Below are 12,747 nucleotides of genomic sequence, written 5' to 3'. Positions count from 1 at the left end.
ATGTCTGTCTAGCTACCTGCACTAACAGACTGACAGCTTCAGGGGTGGGGCTGGTCACCACAGACAGAGGCATGATTAGAGGGTTGGGACTTAGCTCCACCACCAACCTCCTGAGAGGGGAGAGAAGCTGAAGGTTAAGTTGATCACCAATGGCCAATGACTTAATCAATCATGCTTATATAATGAAGCCTCCATAAAAACCCAAGTGGCCTGGGTTCGTAGAGTTTCCATATCACATGAAGGTTCCTGGGAGGTGGCATGTCCAGGGAGAGCATGGAAGCTCTGGCGCCTCATCCCCCATACCTCGCCCTGTGTATCATCTCTTCATCTGTATACTTTGTAATATCCTTTTAATAAACCGGTAAATGTGTTTCCCTGAGTTCTGTGAGGTGCTTCAGTAAACCAATCAAACCTAAAGAGGAAGTCTTGGGAACCCCAACTCAAAGCTGGTCAGTGAGAAGTTCTGGAGGGCTGGACTTGTGACTGGCATCTAAGGAGGGAAGCATGATTCTTGGGTTCTGGGTCCCAAAATGGCAGGATCTGACACCATCTTCAGGTAGACAGTGACAGAATTGAATTGGAGGACACCCAGTTGGTATCTGCTGCAGAAGTGATTGCTTGCTTGCTGGTGGAAAGGAATCCTCAGGAAATACAGAAGTCTTCTGTGTTGATTGTTGTGGTGTGACAACAGAGGAAAACCGGTTTGAGAGTTTTTCCCGAACAGTAACTATAATGTATTGAGAAAATGGGACACCACTGGGAGTGAACAGAAGTGCTATGAATATTCATGCTGGGATAACGGGCTCTCTTGGGTGAACCAGGAAGAATAGTGCCCTTATTCTGTGGGAAATGCTATTTTCTATTACTATCACTCAAAATGGAAAAAGTCTAACTCTGTATTATCAAGAGCTTATTTTAAAATTTCAAAAGTTTTCAGTTGATGAAGGGTTGAGGAGAAAAGTCAATAGTAGCGTCATGAAGAAAAAATTCTGGAAAACATACATGTCAGAATTCAAAACAAATTCCGGAGCCCTGAGGTCCACATCCTTCTGCATTGTCTATGAGTCGTTACTGAAAATCTGTGTTCTGTAGGGGAAGATAGCTCAACCAGCTTAGAGCTGTTGATTCTGCAATCAACTTCTGAATCCTTCTGTGAGTCTTACACTTGAATCTTCCAGCAGAGAGATTAATTGACCAGTGACTATCAAGAGGAGGCTGACTCTTTTGAACTGCCACCCCAGGCCATTGGCATGGCTGGCATCCACTTCTGGCCTGACCAGCAGGGGCCACAATGGTAGGGTCCTTGGCAGAGCACATGGCTGCCCCACGGAAGGAGCTGCCATCACAGTGGTTAAAGGCTTAAACTCTAATCGGACAGACCTGAGCTCAAAATTTGTCTCTACCACTATAAGGTTTGGGCTTTAGGCAAATTAGCTAACTTCTCTAAGGCTGTTTGCTTATCTGCTTAATGGGGATAATTATGTATCATAAGACTGATATAAAGATAAAATTAAACCAGGTGTGGAATACACATAACATGGCACCTGGCACATACAAAGCCCTTGACAATCACTCCAAGAGCCTCATCCCTCATCAGGGCTGTGGGTATGGTCAGCTTCCAGTGAGGAATAGTCTCCTCTTCTGCTGCTTGTTAAGGCTATAAGGAGAGGATGTGGGGATTTGGTGATTTTGAATCTGATCTCTTAATATGTATTCACATCAGAACACAAGAATATGCCGCATTTGTTTGTATGTTTGTTTGAAAGATGATAGTTTGAAATACTCAGCTCTATCTATAAAGGAAATCCATGTTAAACTACCTGAACAGTAGTGATTTTGTTAACCTTCCCTGTATCTGGCAGTGTGCTGGGTGACGGAAGACCCCTCAGGCGCCCCCAGCTCTACCCCAGCCTCCACCACTCTCCACCACTTATTAGGTGGGTGGACAAGGACAGTCATTTAACCTCTCTGAGCTTCGTCTCCTCATCTTCAAAGTAGGATAATGAATACTAATTATGTCACAGAGTGGCTGCAAGTTTTAAATACAATGCTGTATGGGTTTCTGTTGTTGTTTTTGTTTTTTTGGGGCGGGGGCTAGGGACTGGCATATAGGTCCTCAATAAATACTAGGTTTGTTTTCCTCTTCTTTTCAAACTGCTTTTGGGTCTAAGTTTCTGTGGTATTATGATATCTATCTATCTATCTATCCACCTACCTACCTACCTATCTATTTATATTGGTTTTCATCCATAGTTCCTGGCTCATAACTCCCATAGCTCTTGTTACAGTCTTTTGTTATGTTAGGTATGTTAGGCTTCGGGAAACCGAGTCTCTCTGGCCTTCTGCCCTCCTTTCACCTGCTCTAAGGCAGGACTCTAATCTTCCCCCGACTTTCTGATTGTAGGTCTTAAGACCCTCCCAAGAGAGGGTCCTGCCCTATACCCTGGGGGAAGCAATGCTGACATCACGAAACTTCCATAAAAGCCCAAGAAGACTGGATTCAGGGAGCTTCCGGATAGCTGAACACGTGGAGGTTACTGAAGAGTGGTTTACCCAGGGAAGTCACGGAAGCCCCACGCCCCTTCCCCCACACTTCATCCTACGTGTCTCTTTATCTGCATCCATTGCAGTATCCTTTATAATAGACCAGTAAATGTGTTTCTCTGAGTTCTATGAACCTCCAATTCTAGCAAATTAGCTGAACCCAAAGAGGGTGTCATGGGAACCCAACTTGAAGTCAGTCATTCAGAAGTTCCGGAGGCCCAGACTTACAACTGGTGTTTAAAGGTGAGGAGACAGTCTTGGGGACTGAGCCCTCCACTTGTGAGATCTGATACTCCAGGTAGATAGTGTCAGAATTGAACTGGAGGACACCCAGGTGTGGTCCGCTGCTCAGTGTGTGGGGAAAACCCCATACACATCTGGTCACCAAAGTATTCTCCTGTGTTGATGATTGTTGTTGTTGTGTAAGAGTAGAGGAAAAACACGGTTTGAGGGAGGTTTTTTCCCCCTTTCCCCCGGGACAGTTTCAAACAAGGATATTGGACCAGATGACCAACATTAAAATCTCTCTCATCCTTAATATTGCATGAAGCTGTTGAGACAGTGGTTGGAGCAATGATTTCTCTTAGACCACTACGTTGATTACTTTTCTCTTTATCATCTTCTCACTCTCCCCTTTTTCTTTCTGTTTTCCTTTCTGTTAACAAGAGTGAAAATCACTTGTATTCATGTACCTCCTTGCAACCCCACCCCCAACTGACAACTCTATCCCTCTAACTCATTGTTTTAGCTACATCTAATTTATAAAATTAGATGGCTGAGATGTCATAGCCTAAACTCAACTAAGAAATTGATTTTCTTTCTGTATCATTCTACTCAGACAACACCCTGCTTCCTCAATTTAGAAGGGTGTTGGGCCACCACAGTTACTGACTGGATACCACGAGCTAGGTCCTATGAGGGAGAGAGGTGTTTCTGGCTTAAATGATGAGAACTAGGGCAGAGAGTAAAGGATAGCCAGCCACAGCTAAGGAATGCAGTCAGTTACAGGCCAAAGTCCCCGTTTAGCATTTCTCTTTACTACTGTCCCCATAACAGACATTGATTGAATGCATTTTGTTCTATCATATTCAGTTCCAGAGTGCTTTGCAACATCCATCTTATAAACAGAAGGTGGGCTGAGGATGGGGCCAAAGTTAGGGGTGGTAGTTCATAAACACGTAGTTTTTGAGCACTAATTTTAAGTAAGACCCTGATATTAAGAAGTAAGTTGGATTAAAAGATGAGAAATTCGGCCCACCAATACATGCTTTTCTATTTTCCAATATATTAAAATATTATCATTTTAACACGCAATCACTAAAAATTTATGAGCTAGTTAACATTCTTCGGACTCTTTGGTACGTAGGTGTATTTCACACGTAGAGCACGTGCACAATTCAACTCGAATTAGCTACATTTGGAGTGCTCCTTAGCCACACAAGAACAGCCTTGTCAAGATGCCAGACATTTGATTTGTGGCCCTCCGGGATTGCAAGGGTTAACCCGGGGCAGCTTGGGTCGTAGGGTGGGACAGGCGCTCCGGGGACAGGGCGGTGGGAGCAGTTAACCCCGGCTCTGCGGAGTCGCCGGGAGTTGTAGTCTGAGTCCCGGGGGGGTCCGACGGGAGTTGTAGGCCTCAGCCCCAGGGAGCACGCCGGGAGCTGTAGTCCGCCCCCGCCAGCCGCCGGGTGTGCGTGTCATGGCCGTCGGCACCGCGGTCCCATCCTCTTCCGCTTGGCCCCAGAAAGTTTCGGTTCTGCCCGGCGGAGGACCCACGAGCGCGTAAGTGCCGCGGGAGACCGTCTGGACTCTGGGGGCACCTGGGTCGCTCACGATCCCGGAGCCGAGAGCTTCGGTCGGGGCGCGGCTTGTCACCTGCTGCCCTTACAGTCCCCGCCCCTCCCAGGTCTCCCTCAGACCCTGCCGGAGCTCCCCAGTCCTTGCCCAGCGGGCCGGGAAGCACTTCGGGCCCGTGGAAGCCGGCCCAGGCACCCAGCCTGCCTTTGTTGGTCGGTGAGAAAGACAGACCCCAAACACCAGTTCCAAGACCCCGGACGGCCGAGGGGCCGCAAAGGAAAGGAGCCCACCGTGCGGCGTCTCAGAACAAGCCTGGATCCTTTAGCACAGAATGGGGCAGGCCCCCGAGTTCCTGCCTGCGTGGTCTTTAGGAAGTTTAGTTTCTGGCCCTCCTGGGCCGGGACAGCCCAGACCTTCACTTTGCAAGGCTCCGCTGGTGCTCGGATCTCTCCCCTCTTCCCAGGAAGGGATGCTTCTTTCTTCCCGGCCCATACTTTGGCCAAGGCCTATTCACTATCCACTGCCCCTTGTGCCCATGTGCAGGGTCTGGAGATAGCCCCAGCCCCCAGAGGTCTTTTCCCGAAACACCTGTTGTCTCTGGCGCGGCGGCACTGCACTCATGGCCTGGAGTCCGTGCTGTTGAAACCTGGCGGGGTGTGGTGCGGAGCGGGGAGGATGGCGGAATTTTATTTTTTGTAAGAAAAGCACATGTGGTTGACACGTTAGCCGCGTGGCCCCCTGTTAAAGCACATGTATTCTCTGATGTCCCTGTCACTCTTCACCGTTCCCATTGGGTGTCCCCTCCAGAAAAAAAAAAATACATATATATATATATATCTATATAGAACACTTGTTGAAACTGCCTGTGTTGGCCAGAGCCTCTCAGCCCCTCTGCTAGTCTTACCACAGCAGTTTCCTTTCCCAACAGAGAAATGGGTCAGGGGCTTTTGGGGGACAGAGGATCCAGGGCTTAATCTGCTCACTGGTTCTCCTGCCCCTGCAGGACTTGTGGTCTGTGGCAGCAAGCTTAATTCCCCTGCCATCTGCCTAATGCGGCTGGAGGGTGTTGGGGGCTGGTGTAGGGGAGGGGTGGGGAGCTGGAGCTATCATGCCAAGGTTTTCTGCTTTCCATAGTTCCCACCTTCTGAAGTGGACCCCTGTTGAGTGAGCTCTACTTGACCCTCCCTTCTGTGACTACCACTGTTCTGAAAGCATTGAATGCCCCATACTAGTTGTGCAACGTGGTTATTATCACCCCGGAAATAAGAGCTAATTGTTACAGTGATGGATCTCAGCCTCCTCTGATTAATAGGATCTCTCCTAAAGGCTCTTACTTTAGGAAATAGAGTTTATCTGTTTACGTTCAAAGTATCTATCTTCGTGTAGCACTTCGTTTACTTTTTAAATTGTTTTTAATATTTTATTAGAAAAATAAACATACAGACTCACTGAAAGGATTGTATGGTGAATATCCGTATACTCAATTCTTAACATTTTACTTTGATTTTTTTTTTTTTTTTTTTGCAGTTACTTTAGAGATTGGTAGCAGTCTCAGGCAGTGATCCTTTAGCTGTTGTTTGGATGACCTTTGCCCCTTGGGGCTAGGTTTGGAGCACCAATATAATTTCAGGAGCCAAGTTTTTAACCTGGTCCTTTTTGAGGGGGATGGCCCCCATAGATGTTTGTGATGAGAGGAATCACCCATAACAGAGCAAGATCAGAGCAGCTGGTAGCTTTGATCCATATTGGTCACCGAGGCTGTGGGCTGCTGGCTCAAGCATACGAAGTAGGTACGCAAGAAAAGGCAGCCCCCTCACCCCAACCCACCCTGCTTCCCTTTAGGGGAGAAGTGTAGCTGACAGGTAACTTTTGTTTACTGAAGATTCCAAAGACACAGCTTTGGTGACTCAAGACTAGAATGTCTTTAAACATGAGGCAGAGGAAGTGTGTTGTCTAGCTGTGGTCTTATGGTGGAAACCCTTGGTAGGCACCCAGAGTTAGGGGCCATGTTCACTGCAAGCAGCCCTAGGCAGCAGGTAAGGGTCATTAACTGGTGCCTGTGATTACAGAGGCAACTTGTGAGCACAGATGAGTCCATTATGATCAGGGCAACATCTGCTCATGTCATGCCTGCTATGTTCTTGTCTTAGTAAAAAGATAAATAGTATTTTGTTTGTGATCTCAATGCCAGTTTCAAGAAAATAAGAACTCTTTATTGGTATAAGAGCCTCTATTTAAGCAATTAAATAAATCAATAGGTGGGAATTGGAATGTTTCTGTGGGTCTACCTATGGAAATATTGTTTACCTTCTTGCTGTTTGTTGACACATCACTAAAAGTGGCTGAAATATCTGTACTGCCCCCATAATAAGAGCCATTGCCTCGGAGCAAATGGGCCCCATGGCTCTGAGAAGAGGAGGGTGGCAGAAGCTGTGCTCAGTTGGGCAAGAGCAGTTTTATCCCTTTTCTCTCACATTGGAGCCAGTCAGCCTGTTGGTTTAGTAACCTCCAGTGGTCCTTCATGTTCACTTGGGTCTCTGTGGCATTTGAAAGGCACCAAGGACCTGTTTCCCATTAGGCCGGATGCCATTTGGAGGATGTGTACATCAGTGTGGTTCTGATGAAAGACTTAAGGAGAATCTGTGGTTTGGGTATAATATTGTGGCCCTGTGGCTGGGACCCAAGGGCTGATCTGGCCAACGACCTCAGGAATCTAGAGTGCTGTACCCTAGGCCAGTCCCAGGAAACCGAGTTAGGGGAAGTCCTTAGCATACAAAAGAAAAGCTCGGACCAAAAAAAGCATTCCAAGAAAACCATTAGCATGCAGGGGGCAAGGCCAAGAGAAGAATCCCTATGTGAAGTCCAGGATAGGGCAGGACAGCTGAACCAGAAACAGTGTTTTAAAATGGAGCTGGAAGGAATTTCCTGAAGTTGACTCTGCAGCCCCAGATGCTTTTTCCAGGGTATCTGTAGACTTGGTCAGGAGCAGGGAGGGGACATTTAGAAGCCTTTGCCACTGAGAATGTCTGTTACCCCCCTTTCCCACCTCCTTCAAGGGTAGCGATTCTTAATTAATTCACATGAAGGAAGTTTAGTTCTCAACATTGCATCCGAAAAAAGAAAGGTAGGAAGAGGTCAAATGACTTCCCCAGGACAGATAGAGTGCCTAAAAATAATTGAGTAAGCTAAATATACCTTGGGTCTCACCCAACTATGGCATGATCTTTGCTGCATTATTTGTTGCATAATACATAATGGAAAGTTCATGTAACTAGTCTGATTCCAAAATCTAAATAGGGTCCAATTTGACAAAACTTGGCTACCACTGATAAGAGAGAAGAAAATATCTTGCTCATTACTCCAACTCTAGCTTCAGAGCCATCCTGGGTCTTGCGTGCCCCTCCCATCTGTGGCACAGCCCCACCCCCTGCCCTCTACACCCGGGCTAGTACTGCTGTTGTCATGCTTCTCCCCAAGAAGTGTAACAGAACCCAGGCCCACCAGCACCTCCCCGCCCCAGGTTGCCTTGTTGATGGTGTCAGATGCACACTTTCAGGAATGGAGAAACAAGGGCCTTGGGAGGTGTATTGGAGCTAGGGCTGCCATAACAAAATACCACAGACTGAGTGGCTTAAGCAACAGAAATATACTTTCTCAAAGTTCTGGAGGCTGGAAGTCCCAGATCAAGCCACTGGCAGGTTTGGCTTCTCCTGAGGCCTCTCTCCTTGGCTCTCAGACGGCTGCCTTCTTGCCGTGCCCTCACGTGGCCTTTCCTCTGTGCTTGTGCATCCCTGGTATCTCTTGTGTGTGTCTAGAATTCCCCTTATAAACTCACCAGTCCGATTGGATTCCGGCCCACTCTCATGGCCTCATTTAATCTTCATTACCTCTTTAAAGGCCCTGTCTTCAAATGCAGTCACATTCTGAGGTGTGAGGGTTAGGGCTTCAACATCGGAATACGGTGGGGTGGGGTGCACAATTCACCCCCTGACAGGAGGTTTGGGTTAGCAGGGTTGTTTGTGAGGGTGGCGGTGCTTTCCATTTTCCAGGATGGGGTGAAGGAGGCTGTGGTAAGGCTTCCTCAGGAACCGAATTGTGGTTCACACTTCCTCCTGTCCACACCAAACCCAGAGAGACTGGAGCAGCTGGCCAGAGGAAGGTGTAGGGAGCATGAGCTGGGCAGGGCATGGCCTTGGCAGAGGGAGCAGAGCATCCAAACCCCAGAGTCAGGGCCCAGCCACAGAAGGGCAGCGCAGGGAGGCCCGAACATAGGCAGTGGGGAGGGAGGGAAGGAGGAGGGACAAGAGAGAGGATGGGCCTATCCCTAGCGAGGTCAGGCAGACCATCTGTAAAGGGCCTCACAAGCTGGGTTAAGAGATTTGTACCCATGTCTGACAGCAGCCACTTGAGCTCTCAGGACACCAGAGGTCTGTTTATAAAGAGATGCTAGGTAGGCAGTGTGGAGTAGACACACTTCATCCATCCCTGAATTATATTATTCTATTCACTCTGGAAATAATAGCTCACAATATTTTTACAGTAATTAAAACATAATGTTCACAATTTCTACGTGGTGTTTTAAGTGCGTTATTTTAGTCAACATACAAATAGTTTATGCTTAATAAAAGAAAACTGAAAAATCAGAGAAATAGAATTTTTTTAAAAATGTGCTCATGACGGCCGAGCGTGGTGGCTCATGCCTGTAATCCCAGCACTTTGGGAGGCCGAGGCGGGTGGATCACCTGAGGTCAGGAGATTGAGACCATCCTGGCCAACATAGTGAAACCCCGTCTCTACTAAAATACAAAAAAAAAAAAAGGAAAAGCCAGGCATGGTGGCATACGCCTGTAGTCCCAGCTACTCAGGAGGCTGAGGCAGGGGAATCACTTGAACCTGGGAGGTGGAGGTTGCAGTGAGCTGAGATTGCACCAATGCACTCCAGCCTGGTGACAGAGCGAGACTCCATCTCAAAAAAAAAAAAAAGTGCTCATGTTGCCACCATTGAAAGATTAGTAGTATTTACATCTTAGTACATTTCTGTGCCTCAAAGTTTAGTTTGGTTGGTGGAGCAAGGATCTATGTGTTTTGTTTTGTCTAATTCATTCATTCATTCATTCAGCAGTAATTTATTGAGGGCTCTCCATGTGCTAGAACTGTGCTAGGGGAAATCATGAACAGCAATGAAGTTTACGGACAAGTAGAAAGAACAGAGATTGAACAAAAAATTACCAAATGTCCCCAGAAGCCACAGAAGCATAACATGAGACTGCAGTGAGGGCTGAGAATCATGAGCAGAGTACAGTGAGGTACCTTGTATGTTCACTTGTTCTCATGAAAGCACTTACCAGGCCTCAAGTGCTCCTTCTTACTTGTTTGTAAGTTTATTGGGGTATATGTTATCTGTTTCTCCCGCTGAGCCTGAGTTCCTTAAAGGTCAGAGCTCCACCCACCGCCCCTTTTCACAGCTGTAGCCCCGGCTCGTGGTTCAGACTTGCCTCTTCATCGTGCTGCCAAAAAATACCTTTTACCTGGCTGGCGGTTTGTTAGCACACAGAAGTTACCTGCTGCTTCCTCAAGGCCATGTTTTGTGGCCATGTCATATTCTATCAGAGATTCAGTTCTTAGCTCATAACTGGCTGGATTGACCCCCTTGATGCTTGGGTCAGGAGAGGTCCCAGAGCATATAATTTTGGAGATCTGTAGTTTTTCCCCACCTAGGTTGGGCCTGTATTCTTTGGGGCAGGAGTAGATGTACCAGTTGAATTCTCAATTATTGATGCAGTTGTTCCAGAGACTGTCCAGATTCTCATGCCTGTCATTGTCACCTCTTGGATATTTTCTCAGCCCCACAGCTTCAAGTACAGAGGTGTGGCTCCTCCCTTGAGCAGCTGCCCACCTCACTAAAAAAAGACTTGACTTCCCCCAGATCCAAAAGCAACCCCTCAGAACCCTCTCAGCCCTGCTCTCTGGGGTCCGTGGACTGGAATATTGGCCCTTTTGTGTGTGTTCTGGGAGAGCAACCAAGGAACCTGCTATTGTTGGTGGAAGGGAGGGTACCAAGAGAAGGTTCAAGAATCCATGGCAAAACCTCAAGTTCTCATTCCCTTTAAGAAAAAGAGAAGATGACAAGCAAGAAGGAGTGTTTGGGAAAGATGACCCAGGCATGCAGTGGGTTAACACTTTAATCACAGGTCCAAAGGGTTGTGTCACCTAATAAGTCTTTGTTCACATGCGTGTGCTGAAATGCCTGCCTCTGAGCTGCCCTCTGGCAAACTCCGGAGCACTCTCCTAGCTACCCTCTGGAAGCTCTGGGAAGGACAGTCTGCCTGCCCACTGATTGTTCCAGCCCCTGTTCCAGCAGGACCTCCAGGCCTTCGAAGCTGCAGGTACCAGCCAAGTGCCTCCCTTTCTGTAGGTGGTAACTAGCTAGATGCCGTTGGGTGTGCTGAGCCAGGCCTAGGTGATGGACTCTTCCAGAAAGGCTTTTCTGCCTTTTTAACCATCCTTGTCCTTAACATTCTTTCTTGGTCAGGGGGGACTTTACAACTGGTAGGCTCCTCCTTATTTGGGACTGGGGGTGGAATCCAACTGTAAGGTGCCCTCTCTGGGTCAGCCCTTAGCTATTGTGTTGGGAGCAAAATTTTAAAGGCGGAGAAAGGTTGACTTCCACACCTCCAACCTCCTCCTCCCCTGATGATTCTTCTTTCCTTGTATGGCTACTCGGATGCTATTATTGCTGCTGTCTGAGCCGGTTTCTGGGCAATATTATGAGTATTAGTCACTTGCATCATAGCGTAAATATGTTTACATGAGTCAGTCAGCATCTTTGTATCTTAAGTTGACTAAATTGCTGTTGCTATTGTTTAAGGCATTTAGGGCATCTGGGCAGGTATAGAAAACACTTGGAGGTCAGAGAAGGTCCTTTACCTCTAAAATGATATCTAAGTCACTTTAGTTAGGAACTCATACACTAGTACCAAGTGAAAAATAAGAATTTTTAAAAATGCATTGAATCCCTTTTCCTCTTTATCAGAAAATTGGATGTTTTCAGACATTTTGGATAGGCTTAAACATAATTTTGAGTTGTTGGCAAGGAAATTCAATGCTTCCAAAGATTTTATAAAACTCATTTCTCTGATACTTGAAAGAGCCTGTCAGAGACAGCAATGAAGGTTTTTACATGTTGTGCAACGAGGACTGTGGGTTTATGAGGTGGTCGGCACACTGAGGGACCTGTGAGGTATGTGTGTCCTGGAGTCCTTACCCTGGTGCTGAGGCAGCCATGGTAGTGGGTACAGAGCTTTGAGTGTCTCCTGAGTTGGGAGAGCCATTTGCTAATGGGTTGTAGATGTCAGGATCATGCTGGTTCATGCCAGGAGTCTGTGATTCCCTCAATGAAAGGGCAAGCTTATCTAGAGACACAAGGAAGTTGGCCATGTTTGGAGAGAGTTGGTGCCCATTCTGTGCCTTTTGTTGGTTAGTAATGACCTCAGACCGAGATGGAGGATCTAGCAGGGCAAGATGCTGAGTTCATGAAAATAGCATCCCCATGGTGACCATGTTCTCTATGGAAGCTCTGATTTACTTCCTGAATCCCTGTGAGGTGATGACCCAGAGCCAGAGTGGGGAAGCCCACTGCACCCCATAGGCCTGGCAGGCAGTTTGTTAGGGCTCATTATACTAGTGGTGACACAGGCTCTTTGGAAAATCAGCTTGTGTAATCAGTGGCTGGGAACAGCTCACCCCAGGACCTGGGAACTTGACACCAGCCAAGAGCACACTCCCAAGGTCAGACAGGAAGGTCTCCTGCCTTGGGCTGACACAAGGGCAGTGTCACCAAAGCACCAAGAAGTCTTAAAGGAGCGTGTTGCCATCTGTGTTCAGGCTCATGATGCCAAGATACTGGTTTTGGTTTGCAGACATTGTTTCCCTCTTGCCAGACTCCAGTTAGGGCTAGTTTCCAGAAAATCCAGCTGGTTGTGTGGTTCCTTCATTGTCCTGGGCGCAGCCTGGATGAGCTACTCAGGATCTGTTGTTACTATCACCTCCTTCCCAAGCTCCGCCCTCTCCACGGACATGGTCAGAAGTGTACACACAGACCCAGTGGGCTGCATTTAAAGACTCACAGGGTATCACTCCAGTCGTCTTCCTCCAGGATTATTTCTCTCAGAGACTGCAAGCTCCTCTGTGTTGGCAGCAGCCAAATAAGAGGAATGCAGATAGAGAAACAGCCTTTACTCTTGTATGCCTTTCCTTTCCTTCTTGGCTCTCTCCAGTGACCGCCTGTTCACTTTTTAGGCCTGGCCATCACAGAGTGTCTACCACTTCTCCCTTCCCCAAGCTGAATTAAATTTTCCCTTTCTCAGATCCCATTGCATTTTTTTTTAACAAATTCATCAAAATGCT

General features: G+C 47.3%; 1 protein-coding gene across 4 annotated transcripts in view; it reads left to right on the top strand.

Moving 5' to 3' along the window:
* Window positions 1-1,080: 1,080 nt before the first annotated feature.
* The window catches only part of LOC105480343 (FYVE and coiled-coil domain autophagy adaptor 1), an 81,151-nt gene continuing 69,484 nt past the window's right edge, over window positions 1,081-12,747 (top strand). The window contains exon 1 of one of the 4 annotated variants that reach the window (XM_011739027.2): window positions 1,081-1,152. The gene's annotated coding sequence lies outside the window, so the exon portion shown is untranslated. Of the gene's footprint in view, window positions 1,153-1,179; window positions 1,295-4,198; window positions 4,327-9,397; window positions 10,728-12,747 lie in introns of those variants that run through there. The other 3 variants (XM_011739028.2, XM_011739023.3, XM_011739025.3) reach the window with 3 other exon arrangements.

This window comes from Macaca nemestrina, chromosome 2 (genome assembly GCF_043159975.1).
Source record: "Macaca nemestrina isolate mMacNem1 chromosome 2, mMacNem.hap1, whole genome shotgun sequence".
NCBI lineage: Eukaryota > Metazoa > Chordata > Mammalia > Primates > Cercopithecidae > Macaca > Macaca nemestrina.
Note: the sequence above shows the minus strand (reverse complement) of the source record. Positions and strands in the feature narration are given on the sequence as shown.